Here is a 17501-nt window from a genome sequence, read left to right as displayed (position 1 = left end):
TACATTGTATATATTACAATGTATATATATTGTAATATATACATTGTATATATTATTGTATATATATATTGTAATATATACAATATTTGTGGTTTTTAAAAGGGGGATAAAAGAAGGCATAACATGAAAAGTTAAAGCCCCTCTCTCCCCTGCCAATCAAACCCAGTTCTATTCCCCTGAAATAACCACTTATTAACAGTTTGTCATGTATCCTTTGGGAAATTTTCTATGCGAATACAAGCATGTTTTATACACTTACCTTTTTTATGACAAATAAATGAGACTGTAATATACATATGGATCAGCAACTTAGCACTATATGCTGGACATTAGGCAGCACTCTCTAAGTTGATCTACGCAACCAAGGCAATGCCAATAAAAATTGCAACGAGTTTTTTGGAGGAGAATTTTACAAAATTAATATGGAAGAATAAAAGGCATTTCCCCCTTCTTCATTTCTCCCTCTTCCTCCTGGAAATGAGGATTTAATGGCTATAGCTGAGTAGCCATCTTGCAACCAAAAAACTGATTACCTCAGGACCTAATCTTACGTGAGAAAAAAATGCCATATGTTACCAACTCTAAAAGGTACATCTCTTCATGCTTCAACATCGCTGAAATCTTTGAATGACAGCTTGTGGATTATATTTGCCAGCATTTTTTCCTCTTTCTTGGTACATCAAATAATGATGTGTCCTAGAATCAATATAACACTTGAAACGTCATCCTATTTAAGCCTTTGTTATTTGGATCCCTGTTATGCGGAGCTGAGTACATTTCCCAAGTGACAGCAGGCTTTCCATTTCACTCTTAGTGAAGTCCCAGGTCCTCATCCTGGCCTGTAAAGCCCTGTAGAATCTGGCCTCAGTCTCTTAGACTTCACTTTCTATCAACTCAGCCTTGCCTCAAACAAACTATACGTACTGTTGTTCCTTGAATAAGCTAAGCTGGCTCCTGCTTCCAAGCCTGTGCCCTTATTGTTCACTCTGCTTGGAAAGCTCTAGCCCTAGAAATCCTCATGGCTTTCTCCCTCACTTCTTCAGATCACTGCTTAACTATCACCTTATCTCAGAGTCCTTCCTTGGCCTCTATATAAAATGACACCCCATCCCTGCTTTATTTTTCTTCAAAACACTATTACCACATGATGTATTAAATACTACACACACACACACACACACACACACACACACAATTACTATAATGTAAACTCCATGAGAGTAAGATGTTCACTATTCTATTCCCAATGCCTCTTTGGCACTTAAAACATATGTAAATACATGTGAAATAAACAAGTTAATGCTTTTCATCATGAGTGAAGTCAACCATATTTTCAGGTTTATTGATTATTTTGTATTACCTTTTTTGTGTGTGAAATGCCTGTTTACATCCTTTGCCTAGTTTTCTTTTGGCTTCTTAGTAACCCTAATAATAAGTAAAACTTACATGGTGCTTGAAGTATACCAAGAGTCGTTCTACTAAACTGGTTAACCCTCACTACAATATTAAGAAGTAGGTGTTGTTAAAATCCCCATTTTACAGATGAGGAAACTGAGGCATAGAGAGATTGAATGAAACCCAAGGTGACACAGCTGGTAAATGATGTACCTGGGATTCAAACCCAGCAGTTGGAATCTAGAGTTTAGATTATTAGGTATTAGTCCTTTGGCTGTCATATGTTTATTTTCCCAATTATCATTTAACTATTGTATTTTATTTCATTTTTTCACCATATGGTGTTTAATATTATTATGTAGTCAAGATTCACAAACTTTATGGATTCTGGATTTTTAGTTTCTCAGGTTTTTTGTGGTTGTTTTGTTTTGTTTTTCTGAGTATAAACATGTAGAGCAAGTGCAAGGTCCTGAGACAAACAGCTTGATGATTTTAAGAAATGAAAATATGGCCAGATTGGCTTGAATTTGGAAGACGGAGAGTGGTACAAGATGATGAGTATAGAGATGTAGGCAGGGACAAGATCACCTGGAGCCTCATAGACCATTGTATAGGATTTGAATATTATCCCAATTACGATGGGAATCATTGGGGGTTTAGCAAGGGAGTGACATGATATAATTTATGATTTACATACAATAATTATAATCAAATAACAGTAAAAGTAACTAACATTTATTGATTGTTTATGATACTCCAGGCGCCCCTATTTGATAAGTACTTTACTAAGTTATTTAAACTTCATAACACCCTGATGAGGTAGGTCCCAATATTATTCTCACTGTACAAATGAAACCAAGGCACAAAAACAATAAGTACCTTGAATTTGCTCATGCTTACTCTCTGCTTCTATACCTGTTCCCATTCAGAATATATCTACTATCAACAATAAGACATCTGACACCTACTTTGTCCAGGCCCCTGACGTCCCACTAGTGGTCCGCGAGTCTTCACTGGGCTAAAGAAAGGGAAAAAGGCAAGTTCACTCAGCACTAAGGCCCTTAGGTCTGGGAGCTGGTCAGGTGGGCTCTTCCCATCCCATTTGGGCCATGCCAAGCTGCCCTAAGTTCAGGAATAGCCAGCCTCCTGGCCTGGTCATAATGACCAAGATAGCCAGCTCAGCAGCCCTGCTCATCGTTGTAGCAGGACAGGGCCTTGCACCCCGCATCCCCAGAGCCATACCAGCAACCAGGGAACTAAGTGATAGGCTCATCAGGATCCACCACAGGCTTCCAGGAGATGCAAGCCCTACAAAAGGAAGCAGCAGGCCTAGTGGTGTGGAAGGGGGCAAAGAATGGAAGTTAAGGCCTTCTCCAAGCACACATCGAGCCCCGGGTAGCCTCACCCATGTGATTCCAATGGCCCAGGCCTTTTTTTGGCTGAAAGAAAGGAAAGGCTCATAGAGAGAGCAAAGTCAGGCTTGTGAGGGATGACAGCAAAGATGTAGGTTATATACTGCATCATATGCTAACCAACCATTTTCCCAGTTTTCACCACATATTGCTTCCAGTAGTCTGTTTCTTAGCTTCCCTCAGTCTTCAGCAACTCTGGCTATACCTCTTCAGACTGCTGCCCCATTTGACTTATATGTTTTTTCTTTCTTTTTTTGTATTGAGTTATAGTTGATTTACAATGTTGTGTTAGTTTCACGCGTACAGCAAAGTGATTCAGTTATACATATATATAATATATTATTTTCTCAGATTCTTTTCCATTATAGGTTATTACGAGGTATTGAGTATAGTTCCTTGTGCTGTACAGTAGGTCCTTGTTATTTATCTATTTTATATATAGTAGTTTGTATGAGTTTGTATCTACTAATCCCAAACTCCTAATTTATCCCTCCCCCTGCCCTTTCCTCTCTGGTAACCATAAATTTGGTTTCTATGTCTGTGAATCTGTTTCTGCTTTGTAAATCAGTTCATTTGTATCATTTTTTTTAGGTTCCACATATAAGTGATATGATATTTGTCTTTCTCTGTCTGACTTACTTCACCTGGTATGATAATCTCTAGGTCCGTCCGTGTTGCTGCAATGACTTATACTTTTGATTCCTTACCTCTCTGCTTCATAACATGGGCTCTGAACAGCCTCCTGCATGCTGGTGCACATCTGGCCAACCACCTATCTTACCTCTGCCTTTTAGAAAAACACTGGAATCCCAAAATCTGTTTCCAGTGCTGGAGGTTGGCCCTGTGGAATATAGCATGGCCCTGGGTCTGAGTTTAGACAGAGGCACAATGAAGAACATATTCTCCCATTTTATTCACCAAAGTGTGGAATCTGACTTCCTGTGCTTGTCCTAAATGTCTCTTTCAAGTTCAAACGGTGGGACGGGTAGATCTTGTAGTATTGTACCAAAACTGGTACTTAAAAATCTTAATCACACTTTCTCCTCTGTTTCAAAACCTTATTCCTATTTTTATTTTTTAAATTCTTATTTATTTCATTTATTTTTATTGAAATATATTTGACATACCACATTGTGTCAATTTGAGGTATACAATGTGTTGATCTGATGCATTTATATATTGTAATAGGATTGCCATTGTAGAGATAGTTAGCACCTCTATCACATCACATAATTATCATTTCTTTCCTGTGGTTGGAATAATTAAGATCTAGTCTCTTAGCAAGTTTGATGATTATAATACAATATTGTTGTCTATATTCACTACACTGTGCATTAGATCACCAAGATCTATTTATCTACTAGTTGCAAGTATCATTCCTTTTTAAAACCACAAAAAGCAATATAGACAAAATTATATAACCTCAGCAGAGGGGAGTTTAGCAATGTCTAGCAAGATTACATATGCACTCACTATTTGACTCAGCAGTCCCACTCCTAGGAATCTAAACCAAACATACACCAGCAAAAGTACAATGACACATACACAAGGCAACACTCTGCACAAAGGGCAACACTATGCACAAAGTGCAAAATGACATATGCACAGGGCAACACTATGTGAAATAACAAAAGACTGGGAGAAAAAATATGTCCACCACTAGGGAACCAGTTGAATAAATTATACTGGAGCCATAAAATGGAAAGCTGGGAAAAAATTTTAATAAAATGAAATGGAATACTATGGAATGAGATAGATTTCTATATAATATTTAGGAGTAATATTTGGGATATATTGTTAAGTGGAAAAAGCAAAGTATAGAATATTATATATATAGTAGTATGTTAGCTTTTGTGTAAGAAAGATGAGGAAATACAAATATTTACAGAAACATTATGAACTTACGATTTATTTATTTTTCTCTTTCTAAAAATAAATATTTCCTAGCTTTGTCCACTGAAAAGATATAGCAGCAATGACAACCTACTAGCAATGTGTATATTTAATGCCTAGACTGTGGTCTCTAAATCTCATTTCCTACCAAAAGGAACCAATCTTCCTTGAAGAAATAATTGTTTAAAGGTATTTAACAGGAAATGTACAAAATGATCCTGGGACATCTTTTTTTTGTCAAAGAGCAAGGAAGATATCAAAGACTAAAGTAGTCATGTCAAAAGAACACAGGATTCAAGATGAAGGGGAGTTCCCATTTGCCTATATTGGACAATTAGAGCATCAAAAAATCTGCAATTAATCAACCATCAAATGTATAAAATATGAGTTCATAATGACATTAAAAAACATTGGTGGGGGGCTTCCCTAGTGGCGCCCTGGTTGAGAATCTGCCTGCCAATGCAGGGGACACGGGTTCGAGCCCTGGTCTGGGAAGATCCCACATGCCGCGGAGCAACTAGGCCCGTGAGCCACAATTACTGAGCCTGCGCATCTGGAGCCTGTGCTCGGAAACAAGAGAGACCGCGATAGTGAGAGGCCCGCGCACCGCGATGAAGAGTGGTCCCCACTTGCCGCAACTAGAGGAAGCCCTCGCATAGAAACGAAGACCCAACAGAGCCATAAATAAACAAATAAATAATTTTAAAACAAACAAACAAAAAAAAAAACATTGGTGGGACTTCCCTGGTGGTGCAGTGGTTAAGAATCCGCCTGCCAATGCAGGGGACACGGGTTCAATCCCTGGTCCGGGAGGATCCCACATGCCGCGGAGCGACTAAGCCCATGCACCACAATTACTGAGCCTGCGCTCTAGAGATCACGAGCCACAACTACTGAGACCACGTGCTGCAACTACTGAAGCCCACGTGCCTAGAGCCCGTGCTCCACAACAAGAGAAGCTGCTACAATGAGAAGCCAGCGCACCGCAACAAAGGGTAGCCCCCACTCGCCGCAACTAGAGAAATCTCACATGCAGCAATGAAGACCCAACACAGCCAAAAATAAATTTAAAAAACCAAAAAACAAAAAAAACATTGGTCACCCCTGGGTGATGCTAGGGCACCAAATTATTGTTGCAAATATTAATAAAGATAAAAATTAAGAATTTATCCCACCTTTCCCATAGTTAATGATATTCTTCTTTATGCAGTAATTCCAGATAGCAAATGCAGAAGGAATGATAGAATTACTATATCACTATTTATAATCCCTAGTGAAATAATAAATCTAGGCCATGGTTTCTCATCCCCAGCACTACTGACATTTGGGGCCAGATAATTCCTTATTTGGGGACTATCTATGCATTGTAGGATTTTTAGCAGCATCTCTGGTCCCTACTCCCTAGATGCTATTAGTACCACACACACACACCCAGTTGTGACAATCAAAAATGTCTTCAGACATCGTTAAATGTCCCCTGGGGGACAAAATCATCTCTGGTTGAGAACCACTAATCTAGGGCAATGATCATGAATGGATTAAAAGAAAAGATTAGGCAAATGATGATGGGGAACTTTACAATGGAGGGATCAGGTTGATACCACCTGAACCCACTGATCAATTTTAACATCACTAAGAGTGGGACAGCTAGATATTAAGTGCCTTCTGATGTGATGCAGTAGGAATCATACAGCATCACCTATTATATATTGATGCCAAAAATAAAATAACTGAACCTAAATCTAATCAAGTATCTAGCTCTAATTCCCAGTTGATGGTGAATATGGGAAGTAGAAGAACAAGTTCAGTGTCACCACTAAGAAACAATCAGCAAAATCCAGAATGTGGAATTTTTTATAGGAAAAATGACCCATTTTTAAATGATAAATGGCATTTAAAAGAAGATGAGTAAAACAATAAATGTTTAAATAAAACAACAACAACTACAAGGTAAACTAATACTGTATGATTCCACTATATGACACCCTGGAAAAGGAAAAACTATGGAGACAGTAAAAAGATCAGTGGTTGCCAGGGGTTAGGGAGAGGTAGGAATGAATAGGCTGAGCCCCAAGGATTTTAGAGCATTGAAAATACTCTGTATGATACTATAATGGTGGATACATGTCATTATAAATTTATCCAAACCCAAAGTGTGTACAACACCAAGAATGAACCTTAATGTAAACTATGGACTCTGGGTGATCATGATATGTCAATGTAAGTTCATCAATTATAACAAATGTACCACTCTGGTGGGGGCTGTTGATAATGGGGGAGGTTATGCATATGTGAGGGATGGGGGTATATGGAAATTTTCTGTACCTTTCACTCAATTTTGCTGTAAACTTAAAACTGCTCTAAAAATTAAAGTCTATTTTTAATTGAAAAAAAGAGAGAATGAGGAAAAGAAAGATGGGAGACTTACAAATTCTTTTCTAGCTTTATTGAGGTATAATTTACAAATAAAAATTGTATGTATTAAGGTGTACAATGTGATGTTTTGATATATGTATACATTGTGAAATGATTACCACAATGAAGCTAATCAACATATTCATCACCTCACATAGTTACCTTTTTTTAATGGTGAGAACAGTTAAGATCTACTCTCTTAGCAAATATCAAGGATACAGTACAGCATTATTAACTATAGTGACCATGCTGTACATTAGATCTCCAGAACTTATTCATCCTACATAATTAAAACTTTGTACCCTTTGACCAACATGTCCCCATTTCCCCCACCATCCAACCCCTGGAAACCACCCTTCTACTCTCAGCTATATGAGTTGGACTTTTTTAGATTCCACATATAAGTGACACCATGTAGTATTTGTCTTTCTGTGCCTATCTTAGGAAATTTAAAGATTTTTAAAAGAGACTTAAGAGAGATAATGACCAAATGCAACATTACATTTGGTTTGGGTCCTATTTTGAAAAAAAATCAAGTTTAAAACTACTTCTTGAAACAATCAGGAAAATTTGAATATGAATTAGTATTTAATTACATTAAGGAATTATTGTTAATTAGTAAATTGTGATAATGGCATTGTGGTTATGTAAAAAAACGATTTTCTGTTATAGATACACACTCACATTGAATGAGATAATATTATATCTAGGATTTGAGTTAAAAGACTGCAACAAACCTTGGGGTGGAGAAAATAAATAAAACATGATTGGCAAAACATTGAAAATTGTTGAAGCTGAGTAAAGGGGATTCATTCTACTAATTTCTCTACCTTTGTGTATGTTTAAATTTTTCCATAATAAAATGAAGTTTAAAAACAAACTGAGTGAGACTTCTGTTTCTAGAAAGACGTGGTAGGTGTACTTCTCCCTATTTCTCCTGCTAAGTACAGTTTAAAACCCTGGACACTGGTTATAAAACAAACGTAAAAAGAGTCTGAAAAGTAGACAGAAGAAGGCAGACTGCCTATAGAACTCAGAACCCAAGGAATGACAAAGCAGTGAGTTCCCTGAGGTTTTGTTCTGTTTTGTTTTGCTTCATATATCCTATACTGGGTGCTGGAGAAGCTGAAAACCTGGAAACATCAATGGGTATAGGAAAAAAAGAAAAGAAAAGGAGAGGAAAGGAAAGGAAAAGAAAAGACAAGGCAAACAAAAAAAGCCTGCTCTCTCTAGGCAGAGGACCAGGAAAGGGGCAACCTTGCAAGACAGAAAAGTTTTAGATAATAACCACTCTACTCCAAGCAAACCCCACAGAAAAAATTGAGCCACCATCCATGCCAACAAAGGCCAAATGGAAAAGTTAAACTTCCACCCTTGTCAGGCTGTAATATGCTAGGATGGTGTCAGAGAAAGACAAGTTGGGAGCCTGAACGTTCATTCCTACTGGGAAGTAACAAGGCCCCTTTGATGCAGTGTCAGTGGAGACTACATGGAAAGCCAGGACTTCATGCCCACCTGGTGATAACAAGGGGCCCCTCCTCTTCTCACCACTGGAGTGCTATCAGAGGAGTCCCAGTAGAGAATCAGCACTTTTACCGCCATCTAGTAGTAACTAGCATCCTCCCCCATCGTGGTGCCAGTGGCAGTCATGAGAACTACAACAAGGCATTCCTACTCCTCTCAGCCAGGGTGGTATCAGCAGAGGCATAGGGGAGAGCCAGAACTCCCACCTTGCCAGGTATTAATGAGGAGAACCTCACCCCCAGGTGTCAATGGAGGCTGAATGAGGAACCTGGACTCCATTCCACCTGGCAGCAATGAAGTGGCATTCCCCTACCACTGCCAGAGCAGTGTCAGAAGCATAATAAAAATAAAGAGATTTAAATGCTATCCAGAGTCTCATAACATATTATCCAAAATGTCAAGATTTCAATCAAAAATCAGTCATCATATCAAAAGCCAGGAAAATCTCTACTTGATGAGAAATGACAACTAAAAGACACAAACAATATGACATAGATGTTCATTAAGATGTTTCAATAAGCAATTACAAACATAATAGAAACAAATTTTTAAAAAGAAAGTCTCATCAAAGAAATAGAATATATAAAAAAGAACTAAATGGAATTTTTAAAACTAAAAAATGCAATAACTGAAAGTTTAGAAAGTAATAGATGGGCTCAGCAGCAGAATAGAAGAGACAGAGGAAAGAATTAGTGAACTTTCACAGAACTAGAACAAAAAATTTCACAATTTGTATGGAAACACAAAAGACCCCGAATAGCCAAAGTAATCTTGAGAAAGAAAAACGGAGCTGCAGGAATCAGGCTCACTGACTTCAGACTATACTACAAAGCTACAGTAATCAAGACAGTATGGTACTGGCACAAAAAACAGTAATAGAGATCAATGGAACAGGATAGAAAGCCCAGAGATAAACCCATGCACATATGGTCACCTTATCTTTGATAAAGGAGGCAAGAATATACAGTGGAGAAAAGACAACCTCTTCAATAAGTGGTGCTGGGAAAACTGGACAGCTACATGTAAAAGAATGAAATTAGAACACTCCCTAACACCATACACAAAAATAAACTCACAATGGATTAAAGACCTAAATGTAAGGCCAGACACCATCAAACTCTTAGAGGAAAACATAAGCAGAACACTCTATGACATAAATCACAGCAAGATCCTTTTTGACCCACCTCCTAGATAAATGGAAATAAAAACAAAAATAAACAAATGGAAACTAATGAAACTTAAAAGCTTTTGCACAGCAAAGGAAACCATAAACAAGACGAAAAGACAACCCTCAGAATGGGAGAAAATATTTGCAAATGAAGCAACTGACAAAGGTTTAATCTCCAAAACATACAAGCAGCTCATGCAGCTCAATATCAAAAAAACAAACAACTCAATCCAAAAATGGGCAGAAGACCTAAATAGACATTTCTCCAAAGAAGATATACAGATTGCCAACAAACACATGAAAGAATGCTCAACATCATTAATCATTAGAGAAATACAAAGCAAAACTACAATGAGATATCATCTCACACCAGTCAGAATGGCCATCATCAAAAAATCTACAAACAATAAATGCTGGCGAGGTTGTGGAGAAAAGGGAACCCTCTTGCACTGTTGGTGGGAATGTAAATTGATACAGCCACTATGGAGAACAGTATGGAGGTTCCTTAAAAAACTACAAATAGAACTACCATACGACCCAGCAATCCCACTACTGGGCATATACCCTGAGAAAACCATAATTCAAAAAGAGTCATGTACCAAAATGTTCATTGCAGCTCTATTTACAATAGCCAGGACATGGAAGCAACCTAAGTGTCCATCATCGGATGAATGGATAAAGAAGATGTGGCACATATATACAATGGAATATTACTCAGCCATAGAAAGGAACAAAACTGAGTTATTTGTAGTGAGTTGGATGGAACTAGAGACTGTCATACAGAGTGAAGTAAGTCAGAAAGAGAAAAACAAATACACACATTATATATGGAATCTAAAAAAAAAAGAAAGAAAGAAAATGGTCAGGAGAACCTCGGAGCAAGACAGGAATAAAGATGCAGATCTACTAGAGAATGGACTTGAGGATACAGGGAGGAGCAAGGTTAAGCTGGGACAAAGTGAGAGAGTGGCATGGACATATATACACTACCAAACGTAAAAAAGATAGCTAGTGGGAAGCAGCCACATAGCACAGGGTGATCAGCTCAGTGCTTTGTGACCGCCTAGAGGGGTGGGATAGGGAGGGTGGGAGGGAGGGAGATGCAAGAGGGAAGAGATATGGGGCCTTATGTATATGTATAACTGATTCACTTTGTTATAAAGCAGAAACTGACACGCCATTGTAAAGCAATTATACTCTAAAAAAGATGTTTAAGAAAAAAAAGAGGGCTTCCCTGGTGGCGCCGTGGTTGAGAATCTGCCTGCCAATGCAGGGGACACGGGTTCGAGCCCTGGTCTGGGAAGATCCCACATGCCGCGGAGCAACTAGGCCCGTGAGCCAGAACTACTGAGCCTGCGCGTCTGGAGCCTGTGCTCCGCGACAAGAGAGGCCGCGATAGTGAGAGGCCCGCTCACCGCGATGAAGAGTGGCCCCCACTTGCCGCAACTAGAGAAAGCCCTCGCACAGAAACGAAGACCCAACACAGCCATAAATAAATAAATAAATAAAAATTAAACTTAAAAAAAAAAAAGAAAAAAAAGAATTAGTGAACTTGAAGATAGAACAATAGAAATTATCCGGTGTGAACAATGGAAAGAAAATAGACTGGGGGCAGGGAAGGATGGAATGAACAGATCCTAAGGAATGTGTGGGACTATAACAAAAGTTTGAACATCTGTGTCATCACAGTTAGAAAATGAGAGCTGAAAAAGTATTCAAAGAAATAATGGCTGAAAAATTCCCAAAAGACGTAAACCAATAAATTCAAGAAGCTGAACAAACTCCAAACTGTATACACATAAAGAAATCCATGCCAAGACCCATCATACTCAAACTTCTGAAAACAAAGGACAAATAAAAAGGCAGCAAGAGAGATGATGCCTTGCCTTTAGGGGAAAAACAACTTGAATCACAGAGGATTTCTCATCAGAAACCATGGAGCTCAGAAGAAACAGATACAATATTTTTCAAGAGGTGAAGGAAAGAACTATCAATCGAGAACTCTATGCCCAGTGAAAATATCCTTCAGGAATGAAGGGGTAATCAAGACATTCTCAGATAAAGGAAAACTAAGAGAATTTGCCACCAGCAAACCTACCCTGAAAGGATGGCTAAAAGAAGTTGTCTAAACAGAAAGGAAATTATAAAAGAGGGAATCTTGGAACATCAAGAGGGAGAAAAAGCATAACAGAAAGAGTAAAAATATGGATAAATACAACAGATTTTCCTTCTCCAATTGACTTTTCTAAATTATGTATGAAGCAAAAATTGTAAATACTATCTGATGTGGTCTTCAATGTATGCAGTGGAAATATATAAAACAATTATATTATAAATGAACTAGAGTAAGGTTTCTACATTTCATCCAAACTGGGAAAATGTTGATACCAGTAGACTATGATAAGTTATGTATGTGTAATACCTAGAGAAAAAGCTCTCTCTTTCTAAATAGGTGGAGAGATGTACTGTGTTCATGGGTTGGAAGACTCAACATATAAAGATGTCAATTCTCCCTCAAATTTATACACAGCATTATTTAATGCAATTCCTATGAAGATCCCAGCAAGATTTTTTTTACAGATGTAGGGAAAGTTATTCTAAAACTTATATTAAAAGGCAAAGGAACTAGAATAGCTAAAACAATATTGAAATAGAGGAATAAAGTTAGAGGAATCACAATGCCTGATTTTAAGATTTCCTATATGGTAGTCATGAATGTGTAGTATTGGCATGGAGATGATAGACATATCAGTGGAAAAGAATAGAGATCAGTGATAAAGAATCAATGATCAGTGGAATAGAATTGAGAACCCAGAAATAGACCCACACAAGAATGGCCAACTGATCTTTGACCAAGGTGCAAAAGCAAACCAATGGAGGATAGTCTTTTCAACAAATGGTGCTGGATTAATTGGATGTCCATAGGCCAAAAAAAAAAAAAAAAAAAGAACCTCTACTTAGACTTCAAACCTTACATAAAAATTAACTCAAAATGAATCATAGATTTAAATGTAAAACTATAGAACTCTTAGAAGAAAACATAGGAGAAAATCTTCAGGCCCTAGGGGTTGGTGAAGAATTCTTAGACATAACACCAAAAAGCATGATCCAGAAAATTAAAAAATTGATAAATTATACTAAATCAAAATTAAAACTTTTGTAAAAGACTCTTAGGAGAATTAAAATATAAGTTACAGACTGGGAAAAATTATTTGCAAAACGCCTATCTGACAAGGGGCTCATAACTAGAATATACAAAGAATCCTCAAAACTCAACAGTAAAAAAAAAATCCAATTAGAAAGCGTACAAAAGACTTGAAGAGATAGCTCACTGAAGAGGATAAACAGATGTCAAATAAGCATATCAAGAAATGTTCAATATCATTAGCCATTAGGGAAATGCAAATTAAGACCATGACGAGATATCACCATATACCTAGTAGAACAGCTAAAATTAAAAATAGTGACAATACCAATGTTGGTAAAGATGCAGAGAAACTAGAGCTCTCATACATTGCTGGTGGGAATGTCCAGTCACTCCATAAAATAGTAGTTTCTTAAATGACTAAACTACCATATGACTCAGTAATCTCACTCCTAGGCATTTATGCCAGAGAAATGAAAACTTCCACCCACACAAAAATGTGTACTTGAATGGTCATAGCAGCTTTATTTGTAATAGCTTAATTTGGAAGCGACCAAACTGTCTTTTAATAGGTGAATGGTTAAACAAACTGTGGTATATCCATACTATGGAATACTATTCAGCAATAAAAAAGTCAAACTATACACACAATAATTTCGACGGATCTCAAAGACATTATGCTGAGTGAAAAAAGTCAATCTCGAAAGGTCGACTCCATTTATATAACATTCTTGAAGTGACAAAATCAAGAGATGGAGAACAGGTTAATGGTTTCCAGGGGTTAGGGATGGTGGGTGGGAGGGGAGTGGGTGTGAATATAAAGGGTAGCAGGAAGATCTTCATAGAACTTCATAGAATAGTTCTGTATCTTGATTGTGGTGGTGGTTACACCAATCTACACATGATGAAATGACATAGAACTATGCACACACATTGTTCCAATGCCAATTTTCTGTCACACAACATGTAAGTTTTGGGGGAAACTGGGTTAAGGTTATACAAAACAAATATAATCTCTTGAAAAAGGAATTTAAAACAAGAGGAAATTGAATTCACAGCAATAAATTTCTATCATGTTGTTTTTAACTAGAATGTTAGGGTTTTTTCCTGAAAGCAGAGGTTCCCAAGTGTCTCCAGAGGCTCTAATAAGCCTGACTCCAGAGGGTCTATGTGACAACATGTCTTTTGCTGCTCCCCTGGGCAACACTGGTGGAATACAGGAAGCCCAGGCCTTCATCCAAGACCACAGCTATAAGAGGAGCTTTCAGAATCATGCAGGCTCTCACTAGACATGCTTCCACAACAAGGGGACTTAGCAGACTGACTCGGCTCTCTTTTGTTGTGCTCTAGGCCATAGGCCTCCAGCTAAATCAGAGTTAAATACCCTCCAATCCAGCCTAATCAGTGACTGGTGAATACTAGATCTTTTCATACAAACATGCTCATTCATTCACACCAAAGTGATTTGTATAAATTAAATATAACCCCATGTCTGCTATCTTGGCTGGCACTCTGCTATTTCTTGACCATCATGTTGTCCTGCTGGGAGGGATGAAGTGAGGAAATGGTTTCATGAAGTCACACTGTAGGTGAGCTTAGGCAAGATATTTAACTTGGATCTCAGGACCTGGAGTTGAGAGCAGTAGAAGATCCAAGTGCTGCTCTTTCTGTCTATCATCATAAATGCCTCTGTGACTTTTATTATAACAACAACAAGAACAAGAATTTCATTTACCCAGTTATAAATTCATCCTTTTTAAAAATTATTATTATTTTTGAGTGGAATAGCAGCAGATCAGAACTAGGTAAGCCCTGAGTCAGCAAATTTATCAGGAAGACCTCCCACAGAATTGGAAAGATCTCTAACATCTTCACATTGTCAATATGGGTTTGGGGAGCCCTAAGAATGCCAGAAAAATCTGCTGCCAATAGTGACATGGAGGGGAATTCAGCATCCTGGGGAATTTTGGAGTGTTTCACTAAGAGCTGAGTGATCAACTGGGATGGGGTTTCTTAAGAAAGACTCATTCCTAGGATGAGCTTACTTTACTTAAGAGTCAGATCAAGATAGATTGGGGAGGGATGGGTGGAAGATTCTGGAACTACATTCGCTTGTGTGAAGACAATGTCCCTAGTGGAGGGGCAGGAAACCAGGAAAGTTAAAAACAGAGAAAGGGATCACATTACCAAAATTTGTGACAGAGCTTTCCCTTTGCATGAGATGGGGAGAGGGAGCATGAACAAACTGAATAAAGCATAGTACAATACTGACAGATTTCTTGTGGACAGATGAAAGTGGCAGGCCAGTCAGTTTCAGTTTTTAAAGGTCAAAGGGCAACAGCTCTAACAAATGGAGAGAAAATTGTGAGGAGCTGGAGAGATAGTCTCAGTGATTCACTAGGGACTCCACCCCAAGAAGTAAATGGAAAGAATTTGCCTGAAAATCATGAGGTATTTGAAGAATGCCAAGGCAAGGAACAAACCTCTTTCATTATGGTGCACCCACCACCAGTTGTGCTTCACTAGGAGGGCAAGTCTGCACATGAATCTGTCAAGGTGAATCAAAAAAGGAAGATGATTTGCAAGGCAGACAACAAACATGCAGGAGGGAGGGTGGACAGAGCAGCCTGGGGAAACCCCCCCAAAACCTACTCTGCTCTGCCATCCACCCACACTGTAAACATTGAAAACCTTGAAGTCCAGTGAGTCCAAGAAGGTTTTCAAGTCCAGGGAGGGTGCCCTAAGAACTGAAAAGTTTTCCAAGTGACTGATGGAGTGAGCTTAGGTATGGAGTAACATAACACTGGAGACAAGAGGAAGTTATGGGGGCCTTTGCTCAGACAGTTGATATGGGGATCTGTAGAAGGAGGTCAGAGAACATATAGGGAGTGTTTAGGGATTGTGTCAATTACAAGGCAATGGTGAATCAAGAGAGAGATCCTCATGAGAATCACTAAGAAACCTTTTTGCTGATCATCACAAGGGCTACACACTGGGCAGCCATGCCATTCAGTTAGGATGGAACCCCTGGTCTTCCCAACCCCAGGAATGGCAATAGACACTCAAAGACAACTTGAAAATTCAGCACTTGCCCCCAGTAATGTGAAATATGGAAAAACTATATGACTTTCCAATTACTACAACCAGAAAAACTAGAAAGTCAAAACAAATGGTTGATGCTGATACTTTCTAGAAAACAAATTTTTGGTGGTGAACTAAAGGCTTGGGGATGGTGAATCCCTGCAACAAACCAACAGTAGTTATCTTTTCAGAGAGGAATGGGCAGATACTAGGGAAGAATAGAAGGGTGTTAAGTTTCTTATAAAGTCAAATATACACTTATTATATGACCTTGCAATCCCACTGCTAGGTATGTACCCTAGAGAAATGAAAATTTATGTTCACACAAGATCCTGTACATGAATGTTTATAGAAGTCCCAAACTGGAAACAATCCGAATGGACATATTGACTTTGGTATGTCCATACAATAAAAGGACAATAATTGTCAGCAATAAAAGGGAGTGAACTATGGATACACACAATAACATGGATGAATCTAAAGTGCATTATGCTAAGTAAGAGAAACCAGAATCAGAAGGCTACATACTGTGTAATTCTATTTATATTCTGGAAAAGGCAAAACTATGGGGATAGAAAATAGATTAGTGGTTGCCAGCGTCTGGGGGCAAGGAGAGGGACTGATTACCTAGGGGCTCAAGGGAACTTTTTGTGATATGGAAATTTTCTATATCTTGATTGTGGTGTTGACTACACAACTGTATAAGTTTGTCAAAACTCATGCAACTGTACTTCTGAAAAAGGTGAGGCTTACTACATATAAATTGTATCTTAATAAACCTGACTTTTAAAAATGCTGAGTTAAAACATATTTAAAACTGATTATCCAAAGAGGCTACATTGGATCAAATAGGCCAATCTGGTTGGTTCCTGTTTGGACCTGGTTTCAGATCAAGGGCAGAGCCCCAAACCAAAAACCCATGTGAACTCATCTATCATCCCTGGGAAGAGACCAGTGTCTATACTCTTCAGGGAAAATGGATATATTCTGAGGCATTATGATGAGCAATACATTTTGCCTGACCCTTGTTGCACTTTACATATGGGACTCTGCATCCAGGGAGAAATGGAAGAAGTTGTTTTGGTTCTGAGCCAAGAATATTCAGAAACATCTGAACATTCAGGCCTCGCAAATTTCAAACTAAGAAAGCAGGAGTAGTGGGTTCCCAGCACATAATTACTTCCCAAGGCCACAATGGGCTTGTTGAGAAGAATACAGAAGGAATAGATACCTGGACTTCCCCACTGAATTCTGGATACAGATATAATTTATTTAAAACTTCTCAACTGTAGGTATTGTTTATGGGACGGGAAAATTGGCAGGAGTACCTGAAATCCCACAAGCAGCACCCAAGATTGAATTGGGCTTAAAGGGAGCATGTCTTAGGAACCTCAAGGATTTTTTTTATTCTTCTTTTTCTAACCTAATAGAGTCATCAATTTTTGTAATAGGGTGTGGAGAAAGAAGC

The sequence above is a fragment of the Balaenoptera musculus genome, chromosome X, assembly GCF_009873245.2.
Source record: "Balaenoptera musculus isolate JJ_BM4_2016_0621 chromosome X, mBalMus1.pri.v3, whole genome shotgun sequence".
Classification (NCBI taxonomy): domain Eukaryota; kingdom Metazoa; phylum Chordata; class Mammalia; order Artiodactyla; family Balaenopteridae; genus Balaenoptera; species Balaenoptera musculus.
Note: the sequence above shows the minus strand (reverse complement) of the source record.